The sequence below is a fragment of the Alexandromys fortis genome, unplaced genomic scaffold (assembly GCF_014885135.2).
Source record: "Alexandromys fortis isolate MF-2015 unplaced genomic scaffold, M_Fortis_MF-2015_v1.1 scaffold_146, whole genome shotgun sequence".
In the NCBI taxonomy this organism is placed as follows: domain Eukaryota; kingdom Metazoa; phylum Chordata; class Mammalia; order Rodentia; family Cricetidae; genus Alexandromys; species Alexandromys fortis.
In genome coordinates this window covers 3,109,801-3,130,594 of record NW_026068042.1, presented here as the reverse complement: position 1 = coordinate 3,130,594, position 20,794 = coordinate 3,109,801, and the positions used below count along the sequence as shown (strand labels likewise).

At 45.5% G+C, this 20,794-nt stretch overlaps 1 long non-coding RNA gene across 1 annotated transcript in view; it reads left to right on the top strand.

Moving 5' to 3' along the window:
• The window catches only part of LOC126515951 (uncharacterized), a 79,923-nt gene extending 64,778 nt beyond the window's left edge, over window positions 1–15,145 (top strand). The window contains exon 3 of the long non-coding RNA XR_007595961.1: window positions 15,049–15,145. This is a non-coding gene — a long non-coding RNA (uncharacterized lncRNA). The remainder of the gene's footprint in view (window positions 1–15,048) is intronic.
• Window positions 15,146–20,794: the final 5,649 nt, after the last annotated feature.

Below are 20,794 nucleotides of genomic sequence, written 5' to 3'. Positions count from 1 at the left end.
TTGTTTTTATATAGGTTCTAGACATGGAATTCAGGCATTGCTTGCAAGGCGGGCACTCGCCAACCGTGACTTCAGTCTTTTAAGCATCTTTATCCAGGTGGAAATAAAGGTCAATAAGAGAGACTCAGGTATTAAGCCTAGCTCCAAGTCCTTTTAGCATTTTGTTCCCTCAGCTGGGCCATGTTGCTGAACTGACTCTTCAGTGAAAGTCACAAGTGCTGGGTCCTCCGTACCGCTCACTGCCCAACTTCTATTTTAGACATTCACAACCTGATCTTGTATGAGGCAGCACACAAACGGCTTTCATCTCACTCACCAAGAGTTTAAGGAAAAAACTCAGCAGTCTTGGCAAGGTTGGGGATGAGGTGCTAGCGTGAATACAGTTCTCACAGGCTTCTTGGGTGATGCCCAGGGAGAAAGTGGGAACTCAACACTGCTGATGGATTAAAGCCTGCTGGTCAGGAGACCTGGACTCCCTGAGCCAAAGGTCTGCTTTTTTCATTCTGTCAAGAGGAGCTTCTGGTTTGTCTTTAGCATTTCATTCTGCAGCCTGAGAATGGCAGTGACCTGCCTAATATCTCCGAAAATGATGTCATCTCGAGAGCTGGTTTCCATGCCTCCCCCACCTTGTTCTCAACAGCACATGACTCATGGTGCTTCATTAAATCTAGAAATGACTACTCAGGGTGCATGTTGGCTAAGCCAACATGTTAAATGCCAGCTACACACGAAGCAATGGCTGAACCGAGCCTCTATTAGGAGTTAAATATCTAAAGTTGACACATTATAGTACAAGACACCCAGAGCAAGGACAGACTTGTGTCTGGAAGTTAGGGGAGCCCATGCTGGGTCCCTGAAGAGCCTTAGGAGATGACAAGTGACAGAGCAAAGGAGAAATGACCTCCAGGGTTGCTAGAATGGACATAAATTCCACTCAAGGAGGAGAAATGAGCATGAAGGCCAGGAACACAACCTGAGTATTGCTGTGGTTCCATGTTGCTGGCACGCTGCTCTGTGTGGTCCAGCTGGTGGCAGGTGGCATCATGGGTGGCTGACATATGTGTCTTCTTCCCATTGTTTGCTTCTCAGAGATTGGAGTTTTCCAGAAAGCTGACTGCAGAGTAGAGGTCACGCTAGCCTCTGTCTTGGAGTTATCTGCTCTGACCAGTCCCAGCCTTGAAGAGCCTTGGTGGGCTCACTTTAGACAGGGCCAGCCTGTGGTGGATGGGCAGAGTCATGTGATGAGCCTAGCCTGCCTGGGGACAGTCAGATGTTTCCTACTTCTTGAATGTATGGCCCTGGGAACAGTTTCTTTAGAAGAAATATGCTGGGTATGCTTACCCTACCCACCCCTGCACCTTCTCCTAAGCCTTGCAACCTGTCACCAGAGAGTGTCATCTGCTTGGCAGCATGTGGACCTACAGCCTGTCCTTGACCCTACCCCATAGGCCATTACTACCACCTGTAGAAACTTCCTTACGGTAGAATAGAAGAGACCTTACCATTGGTTAAGGCTCTACTCTGCCTATGGAGCTTCCTGGTAGAAATAGCTGTGTTTAATACTCTCTTTGTTTTGCTAATAACAATGTTGGTGGTGATAACACTAACATCATCTCATGTAACTGTAGTGAGTGCACACATGTTTTGTTATAGCCTGCTTTTCCCATGATTGTCAAGTACAACTATCTATGCAGGGAGTATCATTTCTGCTATACTTTAAATCTGCCACCCCTGGGTGCTCAGCCAGCAACAAGTTTGCTGAGAAATGGGGTGGGGGACTGCTCTGCAAGCAGTATTGACGCCAGGGTGCCTAGGGCTCCCAGATGATGTCTTAGATCTGTCCAGCAGGTTGAAACTCAAAAGGCTCCCTCCATCAACACCACTTGCTCCGGTCTTCTTTCTGCACAGGGCAGATGTGCTGGGGTGGGTGTCTCTCAAAGAGCTTTCTTCTCTCTTCCCATTCTCCTCTAGGAGTTCCTGAGCATAGCTAATCCCTCATGCCTGCCTCTCACGGATCCATGAAGCTGCAATAGCATCCTCCTGCCCATTCCTCCACCTGAGGACCCTAGGGTTCTTGAGGGTGGCTCAGTTGAGGGTTTAAGCGTACCCTTTTCCCTGTCTATAGCCTTCTTCCTCCTTTGGCTTTGTTTCTTGTGACACTTTTCCTGGATTTCTCGTTCTTACAGTAGACTCGGGACCTTGCGGGATCCTTGTCACCTTCAGAAGCCATCTAAGTTACCGTTCTCATTGTTGTGGCAAAATCCCTGACCAAACAGCAGCTTACGGGAGGAGGCAGGGCCTGTTTTGCCTCACTTGTGAAGGCGCAGTCCATCCTATAAGGAGCAGCAGGACAGCAGAAGTGAAGAGATAAGTGGTCACACTGTATCTGCAGCTACAAGGCATGATGGGAGCGGGCCCGTGTTCAGTCAACTTTTCCTCCTCAGACTGGGACCATAGCCCACAGAATGATGCCGCCCACATTTAGTGGGGGAGTCTATGCACCCCTATCAACCCAATCTGGAAACTCCCTCATGGATGTGCCCAAAGTTTTCCTCCTATGTGACTCTGCATCCTGTCCTATTAACAATGCTAATGGTGTCAAAGACTTCGTGCCTAGCTCCTTACCTTCACACTGGGTATCCAAATCATTGCTTCCGAGAGGAATACCTCTTAACTCTTAGGCACCAAGCCCTTTTAGGACCTGCCTCTTCCAGGAAATCTCTGCCTGCAGTGGCCACTGTGTCTGGCCTCCCTGTTGCCCCATTGCCTTGGGGCCTTGTTGTTCCATAACCAGCTTCTATGTTCTGCTACTATGTCCCCTAGTTGCCCCTGCTGACTTTGTCCCAAAAGGCAGAAATGGATTCTATTGTCTATGACATTTCCTCATTCTCAGTACAGCTGGGGGCACCTAGCTGGCACTGGATAAGCATGCTAGGATTGGTTTACTGGATTACAGAATGCATTCCCTCCGTTCCCAGCCCTGCAATGGCCAGGACACTAGGGCTGCAAGGGCTGTCGGCCCTGGATGTCTGTCTGTGCTCTAGGACAGAAGTTCTTAAACTCTCTCTGTTTGCCACCCCTTCTCACCTGGGCAGTTTTCACACGCTTCTAGGTGGGTAGGTGTGGAAGACAGGTACAGGATTCAAACATCCCCTGGTAATGAACCATATAGAAATTCATTTAAAGACAGTTCTGAGAAGACAGCTCACTCAGTAAAGTTTTTGCTGTTCAGATATGAGGACCTAATTAAATTCCCAGAATCCACAATTTAAAAAACAACAACAACAACAACAACAACATAAAAACAAATAAAAAATCAAAATAAAAAACCAAACTGCATGTGGTTGGTGGCTTATGCTTATAATCCCAGTACTGGGCACCGAGAGACAAGGGATTCCCTAGGGCTCACTCGTCAGCCAGCCTATCTTGATTAGAGAACTCTAAGCCAATGAGAGGTCTCCAAACAAATGAACAAACGAATAAACAAACACCCAAGGTGTACTGCATCTAAAGGACAACACCTGAGGTTGACCCCTGACCTCTACAACCATGCTCACATACATGCACATGCATCCACAAACACACAACCATACACATGCCATCAACTGCTTGGTATACATATAATTGTGCCATTTGTTAAAAGCAAATTTTGATACTAATGAGATAGATGTGCCTGCTCATTTTTACGTAAAGAATTAAATCTTGGGGAATGTTCGATGGTGCAGGATGTAGAGCATCTTCATCATTTTTCAGAGTTGATGGATAGTTTGATTTTATAATCATCAGCGCTAAGTGTGCTACTCTACTTTAAATACACAGTACAAAATGGCGGATGTATATTTAGGACCATTTTAGAAATTGCTGGATATTATTTTCTAATCCTCAGTCAAAATTCTTCATTTTTTTCATATGAAATTCAAGTCCACAACTGAAAGAGTAATTTTTAAAATAAAACGTTTTGCACAAGACATTCCAAGTATATACTAATCTGATGCTTACATGCTGAAGAATGACAAGGAGAAATTATTGAAAGTTTTTGTTTCCCATAATTAAATCATTGTGTTTTTTCTTTTTTGTTAAAAGGATAAATGATGTAATTTATTTTAAATATATATTTAATTAAGATATAATTACATTATTTCCTTTTTCCATTTTCTCCCTCCTGCCCCTTCCATGTCCCTCTTTCTCAACTCCTCCCATGTTCCCCAACTCTCAATTTTAAAATCTTTTTTCCTTTGATTATTTTATATATAATATAATATGATATATGCAGAAAAATATAAATACAACCTCCAGAGTCCACTTCTACAGTTGGTGTATATATGCTTTCAGGGCTGACCATTTTGTGTTGGCTAACCCATCAGGGTGCTCATGCATGGGAGAGGCTAATTCTCCCTCCTTGGCAGCCATTAGTGGCCTGTAGCTCTTTGTGGGTGGGACTCCATGAGACTTCCCCTTTCTATGTAAGCATGTCAATTGATAGTGTCGTTGTTCAGGTCTTGTGTTTGCAGCCATTTCTGAGATAAATATCATAGTGTCAGTAATCTTTGTTAATTTATCTTTATTCAATAAGAAATCTATCAATTGCATCACATTAATATTGTGAATGACGATTTGATTGGGGGAAGTTTTAAAAAGGTTGCTCCGAAAGGTTGTGCTCCCCTCTGCAATATTGAACTTTATGGAAATGCCACACACCCCATTCCCATCCCTGACAGCTGCACTGACTTTATACAATGCCACTCTCACAAAGGCCTCCAGAATGGCTCAAACTCAAGCATCCCTTTGGGTCTTTAGAAGCATTATCTCATGGCCGTATTTTAGGAGGATCATCGGAGCGAAGTTTGGCATTTGGTAAAACAGTGTCATGAAAAGAAATGCTTACGGAGGTTGTATTAGTTTCGAACTGATTCTCTAAGAAAGTGGTGGCTGATAACAGTGGCATTGGGGGCTCCATTCTTCTAGGAAGGGCAGGGGTTTGGATTATAACACCAATGACATGCTAACTGCATACTTTGGCTTTGACTTCAATCATGCTTTGGGGTGGGAGGTTACAGCCTGTTGGCAGGACTTGGGTTTGCCACTTTCTGTCCCTGTAACAAAATAGCCTGGAAAAACAACTTAAAGAAGGAGAGATTTTTTGGATCACAGAGAGATTTCAGTCCGTGCCTGTCTGGCTCACTGCTTCTAGCCCTGTGGCCCGGGTAAGGAATTTTAAAAGGCTGTAAACGTATATAAACATACGCACAAACAAGTATTACATCCTTCCCTATTGTGAACTTTTCTGCCCACACTTAGGGTCCTGCAGGCAATCTTAGCTTGTGCGTGTGTGTGTGTGTGTGTGTGTGTGTGTGTGTGTGATTTTAATTGAATATATAAAACTCAAAAGCCCAAGCCTTTGGAGATGACTTCTTTTTTCCCAGGCATACACGTATTGGGAAATCCCACACTGTTGGTGATAGGAATGGGCCTCACTCCTACTGAGCTTGAGTGTGGCACTATCACTTGAAACTTCAAAAAGCCAACTTTCTTACACACACACACACACACACACATATACGTGTACAGTCAGGAGTCAGTGTTGAGCGTCATTCTTTATTGTCTTCCACATTAGGTTTTGAGACAGAATTTGTCACTGAGCCTGGAGCTCATCATTCCAGCGAGGCTGCCTAGCCAGCAAGCTCTCAGGATCTGCCTGTGTCAATCACCTGATATTGGAGTTACAGCTGTGTGCCATCAGGCCAGCTTCCAAAGTCAATGCAATCATGTATCAACCACATCTGCAAGTCCAGTGATGCTCGTTGGGAATATGGGGCAGGGCATGAATGGAAGTACGTTTGTTGTGTTTAATATCTAGCCAGGCAGTCACACACAGTAGCTGGGTATCTAAGTCTATACTTGAGGTCCTACCTCGGGTTGTTTGCTGGGCTTCTGGGGGTGATCTGAATTTGGTTAGGAAAACGCAGCCTTCCGGGAACAAGAAGAGGGCTTCTGTGAGGGTTACAAGAGCTTAACTCGCAGAGGTCAGCGTGTTGCTGCGGTAAACCTGGTAAGCTGCAGCCTCCAGCATGGGGAAGGAGATACAGTCCTCGTGTTCCCGAGAGCTGCCAAGGAAACTGTTGTAGTCCTCCTACGTCTCCGTCTCCGAGACAACTCCCTCCAGCTGGCTTGGTCTCCAGCAGCAAAGTGGGTGATTCATAGGCTCTGGTTGAGAAGCTACCGTGAGCCTCACATGTGCTCACAGGGGATAGCCTCTGTTACTGGCCCACCCTGAAGTTTGCACTGGCAAACTGACATGAAACTGCACAGAGCAATGGATTATGGGAACTGTAGTTTCCCAAATTCCAGAAGGTGCAGAGGCTGATACAATTAAAAAAAAGAAAGTGGTCCCTAAAAGTACTTGTAGATCACCTTCAAGTTGGCCTTTGATACTATTCATTTTCTTTATTTTTTTAATTTATTTATTTATTAAAGATTTCTGTCTCTTCCCTGCCAACGCCTCCCATTTCCATCCCCCTCCCCCAACCAAGTCCCCCTCCTCAGCCCAAAGAGCAATCAGGGTTCCCTGCCCTGTGGGAAGTCCAAGGACCACCCACTTCCATCCATGTCTACTAAGGTGAGCATCCAAACTGCCTAGGCTCCCACAAAGCCAGTACGTGCAGTAGGATCAAAAACCCATTGCCATTGTTCTTGATACTATTCATTTTCGTTGTCATTAGAGAACCCTAGACACAGAAGCCATCTGGGAAGCAGCTGTTCTGCATCTTTCTTTCCTGCCTCTTATGTTGTGGATTCTTCTGAGAACCTTTTCCTGCCTCCTCAGTCTGGCTAGCAGCAGGTACATATCTATTTGTCCTGGTTTTTGCTTTTGCCTTTGGTATGAACTGGAGTTGCTGGGTGCCTATCTGCTGGGATGGAGCCTCAGGGGCTTTCTTTTGGAGGTTGCCCACTGACTGGGGTCTCATTAGTGCCAGACACCTAGCAGGTCTTCTGCAAAAGTCAGTACTTTTCTTACCTAGGATAGAGAGTTTGCCTATCCACTGGCACTCACATTTCCCAGGTCGTCTCCATTCACCTTGGAAACCGTCCCTGTGGCAGTCTGCATCCGTGTGTCCTTTGGTCTGCATGGCACCAGGGAACTGTCCCTGCGACAGTCTGTATCTATGTGTCGTTCTGGCTGCCTGGGCTGACTCTGCCTTTTCCTTTCCTACTCATTCCTGAACCCTCAGCCCGGGTGGTCATATGATTCAGGTCTTATGTCCCTGCCCTCCTTATGTAATGACTGGCTGAGAGGAGAGCATGTAGCCAAAGCTGGATGGGGGCTGGAAGGGAAACAGGCTCACTTTTAGGCAGAGTGACTGGGGTGGTAGAATGTGAGCCTAGAGATACTGGTGGCCTCTGTGTCTCCAGCAGTGAAGATCCGACCAAGGGAGAGAGACTCGTACAGAAACAAAACAAAACAAAACAAAACAAAACAAAAAAAAACAGTTTGGAGCTAGAGATGGAATGCAACTTGATGGGTCCTCACTTTTAGTGGAATTTAAGGCCTCAGGACAGCAACATCCCACATAAAACCTTCATTCTCAATCCTCAAGCTGAAGAGACCCAGGACTCACGGAAGAACGTGCACTCTAAGAAAGGCAAAGGCAAGTTCAAAAGCAGGGAGGTGCATCGGCTTCCTGCACCAGGTGGGAGGGCAGGGATGGGGGAAGTCGATCCAGACCCAAAGGGCCAGCATCAGGGCTAGCATCCTCTTGGATCTTTTCAGAATCTTCTGAAGTCTGAACCTAAAATCTTTAACTACCTTTTATTCTTGCTTTAATAAAAATGTTTTTACTTGAAACCTTGAAATTTAAAATCAGTAAAACACTATGTTCAATGTTTTTGTTCATATAATTAACAGCATAAGAACAGGCCAGGAAATGATTCCATATCCAGGGAGACAGAGTTGAAGATTCTCTGCGCTTAAATGGCTCTTATGTGCTTAAAAATATACCTAGAAAAAGAAAGAGCTCTACTCCTTATTACCATTTTTACCCAGGCAAAACTATTTCTTTTGAAAATGTTTAAATTTATCATCACTTTGTACACTGGGGACATCACAGGTCTCACATGTACCATGGGGCATGTGTGGAGGTCAAAGGACAACTTTATGGGATTGGTTCTCTCCTTCTTCCTTCAAGTGGATCCTTGGGATTGAAGCTAGGTCGTCAGGCTTGTGTGCAAAGTACTTTACCTGCTGAACCATCCTGCGGGCCTGCAGAGTATCTTTCAACAATGGGGCAGCTGTCGGTTTGGTATTTTGACCTATGATTATAATAATTATTTATTATTATATTTATTTAAAAATTTGTTTTCAAATAACTAGCCTACAAATAAATTTTTGGAGCCAGGCTTCTGGAATCCTGAAATGACTTGCTTCTCTGGCTCATCATTCGTTGTCACAAAGGACTCTTTAATCTGTGTTCCAAAGAATTTAGCTTCAGAAGCTAAAGGGAGGGCTCAGTGGGGAAGAGTTCTTCTTGTGCAAGCATGAAGACCTGAGTTCAAATCCCCAGCACCCACACAAAAAAATCAATGGCACCCAAGTACTGTTGGGAGGTGGTATCAGGAAGGTTGCTAGAGCTTGTTGCATGCTGGCACAGCTCCAGGTTCAGCGAGAGAAGATGTCTCCTGTCCCTAGGAAGGAGGATGGTAGAGCAGGTTCAGCGAGAGAAGATGTCTCCAGTCACTAGGAAGGAGGATGGTGGAGCAGGACATTTGTCTTCTTCCTCTGCCTCCACAAAGCACTGATTAAAAGTGTCTGCAGAAGCCCAGAGTGAGCATGCGTATGAGATATTGTAATGGGGGTGCAGTGTGGGCTCAGGATGAGTGACCTGTCCACACTGACCAGGCCACACAGAGTCCCCAGGGCACAGTCTACTACTAACTACCCCATCAGGTTACCAGTCAGGGCTCTGCTATGGAGCCAAATTCTAAGGATAGTGATCAGCTGGAGGAGTCTGGTAGGATGTGGTACCATGGCGAGTCCCAGAGAGCAGTGGAGAACCCACAGGCGTTTAGTCTGGAGAATGAAGAGCAGGAGAACGTGACCACCCAGAGGGCGACGAATCGCCTTATCCTGTTATGGAGAACAAAGCCAGTGAGTGGAAGGAGAGAGAAGACAGAACGTGCCTCACCTGCTCCTGGAGGCTCAGTGGAAAAGGAGGTGTTTGACCCTGTGATGGGCCGGCCATCGCTCTTAATAGAGGACAGTAGACTTCCTTCTGCACTGAGTGGTTCTAGGGGATAGAAGAAGAGAAAGGAAAGTTCTCAAGGATAAGGCACACAGCGGGTATGGCACCCACCCCTCAGCACCTGGGACTGTGGGTGAGGCACTGAGTTGTTTGCTGTTGGCTGAATGAAAGCAGTAAGCCCCTAAGAACTCATCCATCTTCGAGTCTCGTGTCTTATTTAAAAGAGCAGGTTGCTGAAATATTTTTAAGGCTATTTATTCATTTACTACTTCGGCGCTGTGCACCCACTGAAGGTTCTTGAAGGAGAGATGGATGGGAAGACCTTCTTAGCCCCCTCTGCCAACACAGGTGATAGCCCTCGGGCTGGTAGCAGCCAAAAGACTGGAGGTGAGACAATTAAGAGTCCCCATCTTCAGCATCTTCACAGAAAGTCTCGCTGCAGATGTGTGTAATCAATAGTTGCAACGGGTCTTCTTTCACCCTTGGGTGGCAAAGCCTTTTCTAAAAAACTGTTTCTAACAATGCCTGCCTCCCCCAACCCCCACCCAGATGGCCAGGAGCTGCCAAGACACACACTGAGCTACTAAACTTGCTCCCAGACGACGCTTAATTAAATCCTTTAATTATTAGCCACTCACTGCATTTCACATCGTTCCCTGATGCTCGGAGCCAGAATCTCTTGGGGAGGAAGCCAGACGCCTATCTGCCCAAATTGCTGTCTCAGTTTTCTCAGACTCGGGCAAGTTGGAATTTTGAATCAACCAGCATTTTCCTCTGTTTCTCTCTCTTTCTCTGTCTCTGTCTCTCTCTGTCCCTTACTACTTCTGTCTCCTAGCATTCAGGTATGTGTTAGGCAAGTATGTAAGCCTTTAAAACACCCTTTGTTCAGCTTGACAAGTTAAGCCTAGATTTCAGCGCAAAGTCAAATATTGTATTCACTTGCCCCAGCCCACCAATGAGAAGAGCCCTCAAAGGTAACCAGGAAGCAGTAGTTGATACATTTCTTTGCAGATCTGAGCTCTGTGCCCTGCAGATGGCCGGCCTTTGTGTCTGCACAGTGCAGCTTGACCCTTGCTACAAAGTAGTTATGGAGGGAGAGAAGGGTCAAAAAGCAAGGACCTCAATTTTCACTTGATTGCCAAATGGCTGATAAACTTTGTTACTTCTCTTGTCTGGACCTCCAGTCCTCATCTTTAAGACAGGTCCACCTCCCTTCTGTGGTAAATCAGGCTTTAGAAGAGAAGGTGAGATTTAACGTGGGGAAATCAATGGAATTACAAAGGGCTCTTTGCAAGAAGTATGGGAGCCAGGAAGGAGAAGTCCCCACCCCACTTCTTAGGAAGCAGAGGGACTGATGCCATGTGCCTTGTTTTTGAGCGCAGGTTGAACCACGTTTTATACTTGGCAGGCACGCTCAGGAGGGAAGGAGAGCCAGGTTAAAGATGCCCATTGCATAAGTAAGGAGACGCCCAGATGCACGCAAAGGACTGTGGGCATCTTGCCACTTCCCATTGCATCACATCTGCTCCCCTTCTCCCAAGGAAATGCTCTAAAGCACAGACCAAAATGAAGCCAGCCAGTCCTATCGTTCTGCCCTCTTCCTTCTTTGAGAAATCGGAGCTGGACTACCTTAGGGCCTTCCCAGAAGTGGCCTCCTTTAAGTCTTCTGAGATGCCAACAGTGACTGTCTCGGGATAGGGAGGGCAGGTGAGATCAAAGCAATTTCCCAGAAACAGAGAAAATATTTGGCAATGCCGAGCACAGATATGGTGTTGAAGGTATTTCTTTCTCTCTCTTTTTCAATTTACTTACTTTTATTTTATGCACATTGGTGTTTTGCCTTCAAGCACATCTATGTGAGAGTCAGATCTTGGAGGTACAAACAGTTGTTAGCTGCCATATGGGTGCTGAGATTTGAACCTGGGGCCTCTGGAAGAGCAGTCAGTGCCCTTAACCACTGAGCCATCTCTCCAGGCCTGGAGATATTTGATATTCCTTAAAAAATGAATTTCATCCTTTCTTTCTTTTTTTTTTTTTTTTGCTACCATGGTGTTCTAGTCTCTGAAGACTCCTGTGACAGCCATATTGAAAATGGCAGCCTGCTACCCGTATGCATCTAGTCTCTCCACCACAGATAAGGCTTCATCTTACCGCGTGATTCCACCAAGTGACATTCCGCATCTTGGTCTGTTTCTTTGTTGTCACTTCTGCAGGCCTTGAGCTCAGCAAAGTTTGGTCTCACAACATTTTCTTCTCTGTCCTCAACTGAGTACAGTTCCTGGAGGATGGGAGAAACTCAGAATAAGTCAATGGATGTGGCTAATTTCTAGAATTTTCCAAAAGGTTGTAGTCTTAAAGACCCTTTATTTCCCCAGAACTGGGGGTGATTACTCTCTGGGTGTGACGACAAGGGAATATTTGTACAAACTTGTTCTAAACTTAGAGTAGTGGCTCGTTTATTTCAGAGATGTTTTATGAATGATATCTGTTTTGCTGAGCATCAGGATTTAAAACCAAAGTGAATAGCCCAGGTTTGTACTCCCAGACTGGTGAGCGGAATGGACAGCAAGAGGATCATTAGGATAGAATGGGGGCTGAAGAGATGGCTCAGTGGGGAAAGGTGTCTGCTGCTAAGCTTTATGGCCTGAGTTGGATTCTTAGACCCCCGGTGGTGGAAGGAGGTAGCTGACCTCTGCGAATGGTCCTCTACCTGTGTGCACACGTAAGAGGATGCGTTGCTTTTGCTGAGGACCTGAGTTAGGTTCCCAGTACCCACGCTGAGCTGCTCACAACTGATTGTAAGTCCAGCTTCAGGGTATCTAATGCCTTCTTCTGGTCCCCATGGATACCAGCACTCAGGTGCACACACCCTCCCATGCGCGTACGCGTAATTCAGAATTTTTTAATATTTTTATTTATTTATTATGTATACAATTTCTGTCTACATGTATGGCTACAGGCCAGAAGAGGGCACCAGACCTCATTACAGATGGTTGTGAGCTACCATGTGGTTGCTGGGAATTGAACTCAGGACCTTTGGAAGAGCAGACAGTGCTCTTAACCGCTGAGCCATCTCTCCAGCCCCCAATTCAGAACTTCTTAAAAGCATATTTTGTGCTTTTCACTTCACACATTTTGAGGATTTCTCCATGTTATCAGGTTGTAAAATACATTCCAGGGGCAGGATGTGTACATTAAAGCATAGGTTTGCACTTAAATATAATAAAATTATGAGTTGAAAAAAAAGTATATTTTTAAAAAGAGCAACTTAGAGTAAATAGAATGGGCAGTGGCTAGAGCTGAAAGCTGCTAAGGTCGGGGGAGAGAAGCTGATGACTTCCCGAGAGAGGCTGAGAAAGGCTAAAACTGAAGATATTCAGAAAACGGGGAAGGATGCTCAAAGGGGAAACTTGAGCAGGGCCTGTGTGATGCTCCAGATGCGGGTATGTAAGCAGGCTTTCCCACCTGTCTATGTGCAGCCTGGCTGCTCTGCCAGAGAGAAGCCAGGGCCGGAGAGCAGAGAGAAATACGCAGGCATGGGAAAGCATGGCTCCATTGTAGGAATGTCAGGGAATTGGTGCAAGCAGGTGTGAGTGGAGGGGGTGAGGTCAGATGTGAGCAATCTTGTGAGTGAGCTTAAGAGGGGAAGTTCACTCTCCTGATCACTGGAGGTTTAGGGAAACAACAGAGAGGAAGGGACTCTCTTTAGGTGGTGCTGGGGATGGAAGGGGGCAGGACCCGGTGCATTATCTGCCGGTGAGGAGCTCTGCAGAGAGGGGTGGCAGCTCTAAGCACACAGGTGGGACACCCATTGGGTAGGTGACAGCTGTGCATGAGCTAAGGCTCAAGATGCACAGTGGGAGGGAGGGAAGAGTCCCCAGGTCCCCGTTACTAGACTGTGAGCCAGGGGTCAGGAGCAATAGCCAATGCTCGTTACACTGTTGTCTCGCTTCCTTGATTTTCTATGAATGAAGAAAACCTCCTGTGTTTCTTGTCCACTCCCCCCACCACTAAAGTGTGTGTGTGTGTGTGTGTGTGTGTGTGCGTGTGCGTGCACACTTGGGGAGAGCTGGTGATCCTTGCTTACAGTTGTCTCCTGGATCTACAAAAGCGTTGCCAGCTACAAAATCCTTGGACAGGCAGAGTTACTCACCAACTCTGCACCTGATATATATATAGCCTTCCACTGTCCACGGTTGGGAAAGGGTAAGTTTTAGGAAAGAGTGACCCTAGTGCGCATGCTCCACAACCCCAAGCCGTCGATACACGGTTGCCAAGGCGTGGTTATAGAGCTGCTACAAAAGTGGGTTTAGGCAAATAATCCAAACAGTCTTCAGCCAACCACCACACCGTAGCTCTGGACCCCTAAACTGAACACCACATTTACACTCAGTCCTGGCTTGAGTTCTCCCATGTTGCTTCCCAGCCTGACTGTTTCTACTGTGGCAAATAATTCCCTTCCCAAGTTCAATGAACTTCTGTGGCCATCTGTACATTTTTTAATCAACCACAGCGAGAACCTGGACCAAAGGGGTCTGGCCTCCCCGGTGGACTTCCTCTACAGCAGAGGCCATATCAGAAGGAATTGAGGAACGATGTCCCCAAGCAGGTTGGAGAAAGTTGCAGAAAGCTGCTTAGTGGTTCCAGGGTTCCAGTGTCATGGTGCAGGGAGATGGGCTGAAATCCAACCCGGAAATGGGTTTGGGACTCTTCCTCTAGGTCACACCGGGGAGAGTCCTCAGGAGAGGCTGCAGGTGAGGATCAGACCAGAAAAGTTGAGCACTGTTCAAGGTTAAAGAAATAGAAATAGAAACAGAACACTGAACACTTAAGCCCACCTAGAAGGTCATCTTCCCAGCTGGATGCTGAGGCTCTCAGACTTTCCTCCCACATGGCCTCGAGTTTCAGTACCACTGCATGAAGACACAGGAACCATTCTTCTTGTCTCACAGATCCACTCACTCCCGAGGTTCACAGTACTTTTGTCTAAGGCAAGCTACTGGAGGACACCAGGAAACAGGACAGGTAGGCCACACATAAGTCATCTGCATATCCTCATCCAGTCACCTTTCTCCTTGGAACACGCTTTTGGAAATATCTTCTTCCCAAGTGTCACCTCCCCCCACAACACAGAATTACCCCGAAATGCCCTGGAAGGTGAGTCCTTCACCCAATCTGGCAACGCTGGGGCCTTGTTCCTACTGTAGGCTGCCAGATCATCAAAGAACATAGACTTGGCCTTGTTCTTTCCTGTAGGGCATGTTTTTGGCAGTCCGTCAGATAGACACGTCACTTTTGAAAGTCAAATCTGTAGACAGCATCAGACAGATGCTGCCCTGCTTCTGAACATCGTGGTCGTTATGGAAATTGTCAGTCATCTCCCTCTTCCCCGCCAGCACTGCCTGCATGGGAACTGATTTGATAGGATTGTGTATCCAAGATAAAATACATTTTCTGGCGTGCTTCGTTTCTTCTCAAGGTTTATGTCTGCAGTTTGAGCTCACATTATATGTGCTTAGGACAAACAGCATCGCAACAGGTAGAAGAGGAAAAGTCTCGCCAAGGTGATGACTTGGAGTTAGAATATGTCACATGCCCCCATCCTTTCTAGCATCTCTCTCCCTGCGTCCCCCCGCTGTGTGTGTGTCTATGTGTGTGTCTATGTGTGTGTGGTGTGCCTCTCACTGAACCACCAGGCTTGTGTGACACATATTTTGCTGACTGAGCAACTATTCCAGCTCCTCAGCCCTTTTTCTTTTAATACTTAATTTTTAAGAGTTAGTTTTTAAATCATGTCTATATCTGTGTGTAGGTGTATGCCCTTGGATGAAGGTGCCCACAGAGGGGACGGGGCATCAGATCCTCTGCCGTTGGAGTTGTAGGTGAGTTGAGAGCCATCTGCTGTGGCGGTAAGGAATTGAACTCTACAAGAGTACCACATGCTTTTAGCCTCTGGTCTGTCTCTCCACCCCCTCTCCCCCCACCAACCACACACCCAGTCTTTTATTCTTGAGTCACCATTTAGGGGAGATCTGTAAAATCTGCAGAACGCTTTTGAACTTGCAAAGCAAAGCGCAGAGCGAATGAGAAAAAAACATATGATGCCTGCTCCAATCCGGTTGGACTGGGAGCCTGTTTTGGGTTCCTCTCCCTGGCTTCCAGGACCCAGGAGGCCTCAGGAATCTAGTAGGTGTCCTATGCTGGGATAGGCCTCCTGTGCCTGGTCACCTCTGTACTCTGGGAGAGGACTAGCATCTAGAGCATCAGCCCCTGCCTCAGCCTGGCAGAGCTCTCTTCCCCTGTCCTCACCAGCATCACCCTTCTTATTGTGCCTGTTAAGGAGGATGGATGGACAAGCTGAGTGTTCCTGACAGTGAGGGAGGGGGGGCAGGAGCAGCTGGAAGCAGTGCTGGCAGCACAGGGCTCCTCATTCAGTACAATCAGCCTGCAGTCTGTCCAGTGACTAACCGGAGATATTCCTGAACATGCTGGAAAGTTCCAGTACTGAAGATGGCCCATTCTACCCCTCGTTTCTAGATAGACTCCCTCATTCTGAGATCCCAGAAAAGGTCACTGCTTCTCGGACTTGGCTCATAGGATCTCCAGCCCAGCAGGCTAGCACATCCTCACTTCTGGCTCTGGTGAATTCAGTCATTGTATGAGTCCTGATGGTGGCACCTAGGATCTAGTCACAGAGTGGGTGCCTTGTACTGGAAGACGCTTGTCAGAGATAGTCCCGAGCTCCTGAGTGTTCTCTCCACACACTCAGCTTTGACACTGTGGTCTTAGCTCTCTTTCCACTGGAATAATTCATTCCTGCTTAGCAAATTAATTTAAAAAAAAAAACACTATTGCATAGTAAACAGTGCGTATTTTTGATTGTTAATTTTATTTATTTATTTTCATTTGTTTGTTTGCCTATTGGATCTTTTAGGATATAATTTTTCAAAGTTATGATCCACCTGTCAGTGGGTCCCGAATATTGATATTAAAGGTATTTGCTATCACACCAGGATGGTGTTGTAATTTTATTATAAAAGATTGTCAAAAATAATTATTTGTAGACTACTTACAAGTCAAACACAGCGTTTCCTGTGATTGAATCACACAATCCAGTAACAGCTGGATTAGGGTTCCCATCTCTGTGTGTGTACCAGGCCACTGGAAAGGCTGTGTGTGTGTGTGTGTGTGTGTGTGGGTGTGTGGGTGTGTGGGTGTGCGCGCGCGCAGATGTTCATATCTGAGGACCCTTGGCTCAAGAAAGAGTAAAATCAGGACCAAATGCTCCTCACATAAAGAAAGTAGGTTTAAACTGGGACAGGCAGAACACAGATTCTGGAATGATCTTAATTTCTTAGTCTGGACCAAGTGTGTCTGAGGCATGGATTTTTTTCCCCTGGCAAGGCTGTCTGCTGGCCATGCCTTTCCCTCTGTACCTGGCTTTTATAGCATTAGAGAACAAAAAGGGACCATGAGAGGCTGCTCCCTTTCCTCCTGGGATGCTCTTCACGCTTTCTATTTATAGCTCCTGCTTCAAGCATGCTGAGAGCGCATCTGCCTCCCAGGCGATTTTCTTGTCTTTGATTGTTAAGGAGAGTCCTCCTCTGTGATTTCCTCAACTAGCAGGGAGGAGACTGGCCTGGATGGCAACTATTATGCTTCAATAATATCGATATCCCCTTGGATACGCGAGCATGCAGTGGGACATGGTGGTACACAGCTGTATTCCCAGATTGTGAGGAGCTGAGCGCAGACTGGGTTCTCTGAGGCTCTGTCTTCAAAACTAAAAGAAAAGACAAATACAGGAGGGAGGAAAAGAGTAAAAGACAGAGAAAAAAAGAGCGGGGAAAGGGAAAAGGAGGGAGGAAAAAAAATATGACAGGGTGATGATTTGCCTTTTCTAATTTCGCGCATGGTCTAATTTATCAGCTTGTTCATGATTCATAATGTGGTCTTATAACTGTGACTCACCCAAAAGCACTGCCGCAGAAACAATGCCCTATCCAGTATCTCCTCACCCTCTGGCCCAGAAAGAGTGTAAACACGGAGGAAGCCACCAGGTTTGCGTTAAGTATAGCACGGGCATTTGCGCTCTGGGTTTGTAGATGACTTCTGAACGTTCATACCCTGACAGAGGCATCAGAGCCCAGTGACATTCTCCTTCGCTCTGGCCTGAGTAATCCTAATGTCTGAGTTGGGCACACTGACAGAGCAAGTCACCTGAGATCTTTTGCCCACATCATTCCCCCAAGGACGAGTGTCATTGTCCCCAGCCTTTAACCCTATGGGCTGCGCAAACTCTGAGTGAAATGGAAAACAATCTTTTTCTCTGTAGCAACCAGCCTGCCAGATAGGATTGTGATAAGGTGCCCAGCACCCTGTGCAAGAGTGCACACACAGCAAGTGGGTTTTGCAACAAAAAACCTTCACTGGAGAAGGAAAAAAAAATAGCTTTTGAGTTGTTATTTCTCCCTGAGGTTTTAAAGGAAAGGAAGTTTACTTAAAGAGAAACACTTTTCCATAGACTTTGGTAGCTGCTAATTTGGGCCTGTAAAACTGTATTCCAATGATACTGTGCCCGAAATGTCTTGAAAATCACTTTTGACCTGGAAAACTGGCTCCAGGAAGCCACTGTTGTTGTATTTAAATGAATCCAGCTGGATTACAAGGGTGTAATGATCCAGGAGATGTGTAGGGAGCCTGGGGACAGCATCCGAGGTTGCTCCAATACCTTTTGGATCTAAGTTTATTTTATTGCTGCTTCTGGGGAAAGCTCCGGCCTGGAGCTGCTTGGAGCTAACAAACACAGGGAAGCCTGGGCCATGGGTTTCGCCCCTCCCAGACTTCCATCTGTACTGTGAAAGAAAGTCTATGCCCAGGTGCCCGCTACTCTGATGCTCTTCCTTTGGTAGCCTGGACTTGACTGCAAGTTCTGGTCATTTCCATGAAAAGCCCTGGAGTTTCTCAGTTCAGACATCTCAGCCAAAGTCCACAGTTGATCCTTTCTGTATCTCTGCAATCCAGACTGAAGGTCTTGTTCCTGGCCTAGGCTGATGTCTGCTGACAGTTTCTCTGGTAACCCTGGCAGCCTGGGTACACGTCCTTGTCCAGTCTGTGGTAGCCAGGCCTAAAGGTGGGTGGCTAGAGGCTTTCTGTAGGAGGCTTCAGCCTGGCTACCATTCCTAGCCTGCTGTTGACTACTTAAGTGGGGACCGTAGCTAAGCCCCGGCCTGTCTGTGGGCTGGACAGAGCTCTCTGATGCTCAGGCTCCTCAGGTCTGTGGCATGGCATCAGCAGCTAGCCTAGTCTGTGCTGTGGAAACAAAAAGGCACACCTTGTTTTTCTTCCTGGATTAAAGAAAGAAAACCCCAAACCAAGCCATTCTGAGCAGACCGCTGCAATGGGATGGATACGAGAGTCTGGTATTTGTGAACCAAGAGCAAGTTGAGGAAAAAGAGAGCCACAGGGGAGACAGGGACAAAAGTGGCTGGGGTGCAGGAAACCAGGCTGGGAACTGCTCCACATCCTCTCCAGCATAAGCTGTCAGCAGTGTTTTTGATCTTGGCCATTCTGACAGGTGTAAGATGGAATCTCAGAGTTGTCCATGATGCCCCTCAGCAGAAGAATGGATAAAGAAAATGTGGTACATTCTTACAATAGAGTACTCCTCATTGGGAAAAATGAATTACATCTTGAAATTTGCAGGCAAATGGATGGTTCTAGAAAAAAAAAAAAACATAGTGAGGTAACCCAGACTCAGAAAGAAAAATATAATACTCATTCATAAGTGGCATTTAGATATGAAACGAAGAAAAACCAGCCTACAATTCACAACCCCAGAGAACCCAGAAAACAAAAGACCCAAAGAGAAACATACATGGATCTAAATAGAAAGGAGAGAAAGACAAGATCTCTTGAGTAAATTGGGTACATGGGGGGGGGTCACAGGAGAGGTTAGGAGGGGAGAGGGGAAAAAAGGAGGGGAGCAGAGAAAAGTATATAGTGCAATAAAAACAATTTTAAATAAAGACAACAAAGAAAGAAAACTGAGTTTTCCACCTGTGACCCCGCCAGAAACCATCGCTTGTGGAAGCATAGTTATCACAATTGTTTTATTATTATTTAATTGAAATTTTACATACCAATCCCAGTTCCCACTCTGTCCCTTCCCCCCACTTCCTCTACTTTCTCCCTCACTGGACTCCCATCCACTTCTCAGAGAGGATAAAGCTTCCTATATGTATTTATTTGCATTCTTCTACATTTTGACATCCAGTTATGTCAACACCATTTGTTGAAAATGCTTTTCTTTTCCCATTGTATAATTTTTATCTTCTTTGTCAAAACTCAGGTGTGTGGATTAGTATCAGGGTCTTCGATTCAATTTCATCGGTCCACCTGTCTGTTTTTATGCCAATACCAAGCTGTTTTCATACTGTAACTCTATAATAGAACTTGATGTCAGGGACAGTGATGCCTCCGGAAGTTCCTTTATTGTACAGGATTGTTTTGGCTATCCTGGGTTTTTTGTTTTTCCATATGAAGTTGAGTATTGTTCTTTTGAGGTCTGTAAAGAATTGTGTTGTGATTTTTATGGGGATTAAATTGAATCTGTAGATTGTTTTCGATAGGATTGCCATTTTTATGTTGATCTTACCTATCTTAAAGCATGGGAGATCTTTTCATTTTCTGATATCTTCATCAATTTCCTTCTTCAAAGACTTAAAGCTCTTGTCATACAGGTCTTTTACTTCTTTGCTTAGTGTTACCCGAAGATATTATATGTTATTTGTGGCTACTGTATATGGTGATATTTCTCTGATTTCTTTCTAAACCCTTATATCATTATATATAGGAAAGCTACTGATTTTTTTTAGTTGATCTTGTATCCTACCACATTTCTGAAGGTGTTTATCAGCTGCAGGAAGTCCCTTGTAGATGTTTTGGGTCACTTATGTATACTATTATATCATATGTAAATAGTGAAATTTTTACTTCTTCTTTTCCAATTTGTATTCCCTTGATCTCCTTTAGTTGTCTTTAGCTAGGACTTCAAGTACTATGTTGAGTAGATATGGAGAGAGTGGACAGCCTTATTTTGTTCCTGATTTTAGTGGAATTGCTTTGAGTTTCTTTCCATTTAATTTGATATTGACTGTCGGCTTGCTGTATATTGCTTTTTTTTTATGTTTAGATACGTTCTTTGTATCCCCGATCTCTTCAAAACCTTTGTAATGAAGAGGTGTTGAATTTCAAATGCTTTTCCAGCATCTAATGAGATGATCATATGTTTTTTCCCTTTAGTTAATTTCTATGATGGATTACATTGATAGATTTTCGTATGTTGAACCATCCCTGCATCTCTGGGATGAAGCTAACTTGATCTCGGTGGATGATTTTTTTTAAAGTGTTCTTGGATTTGGTTTGCCAATATTTTATTGAGCATTTTTGCATCAATGTTCATGAGGGAGATTTGTCTGTAATTCTCTTTCTTAGTTGAGTCTTTGTGTGGTTTGGGTATCAGTGTAACTGCAGTCTCATAAAATACATTTGGCAAG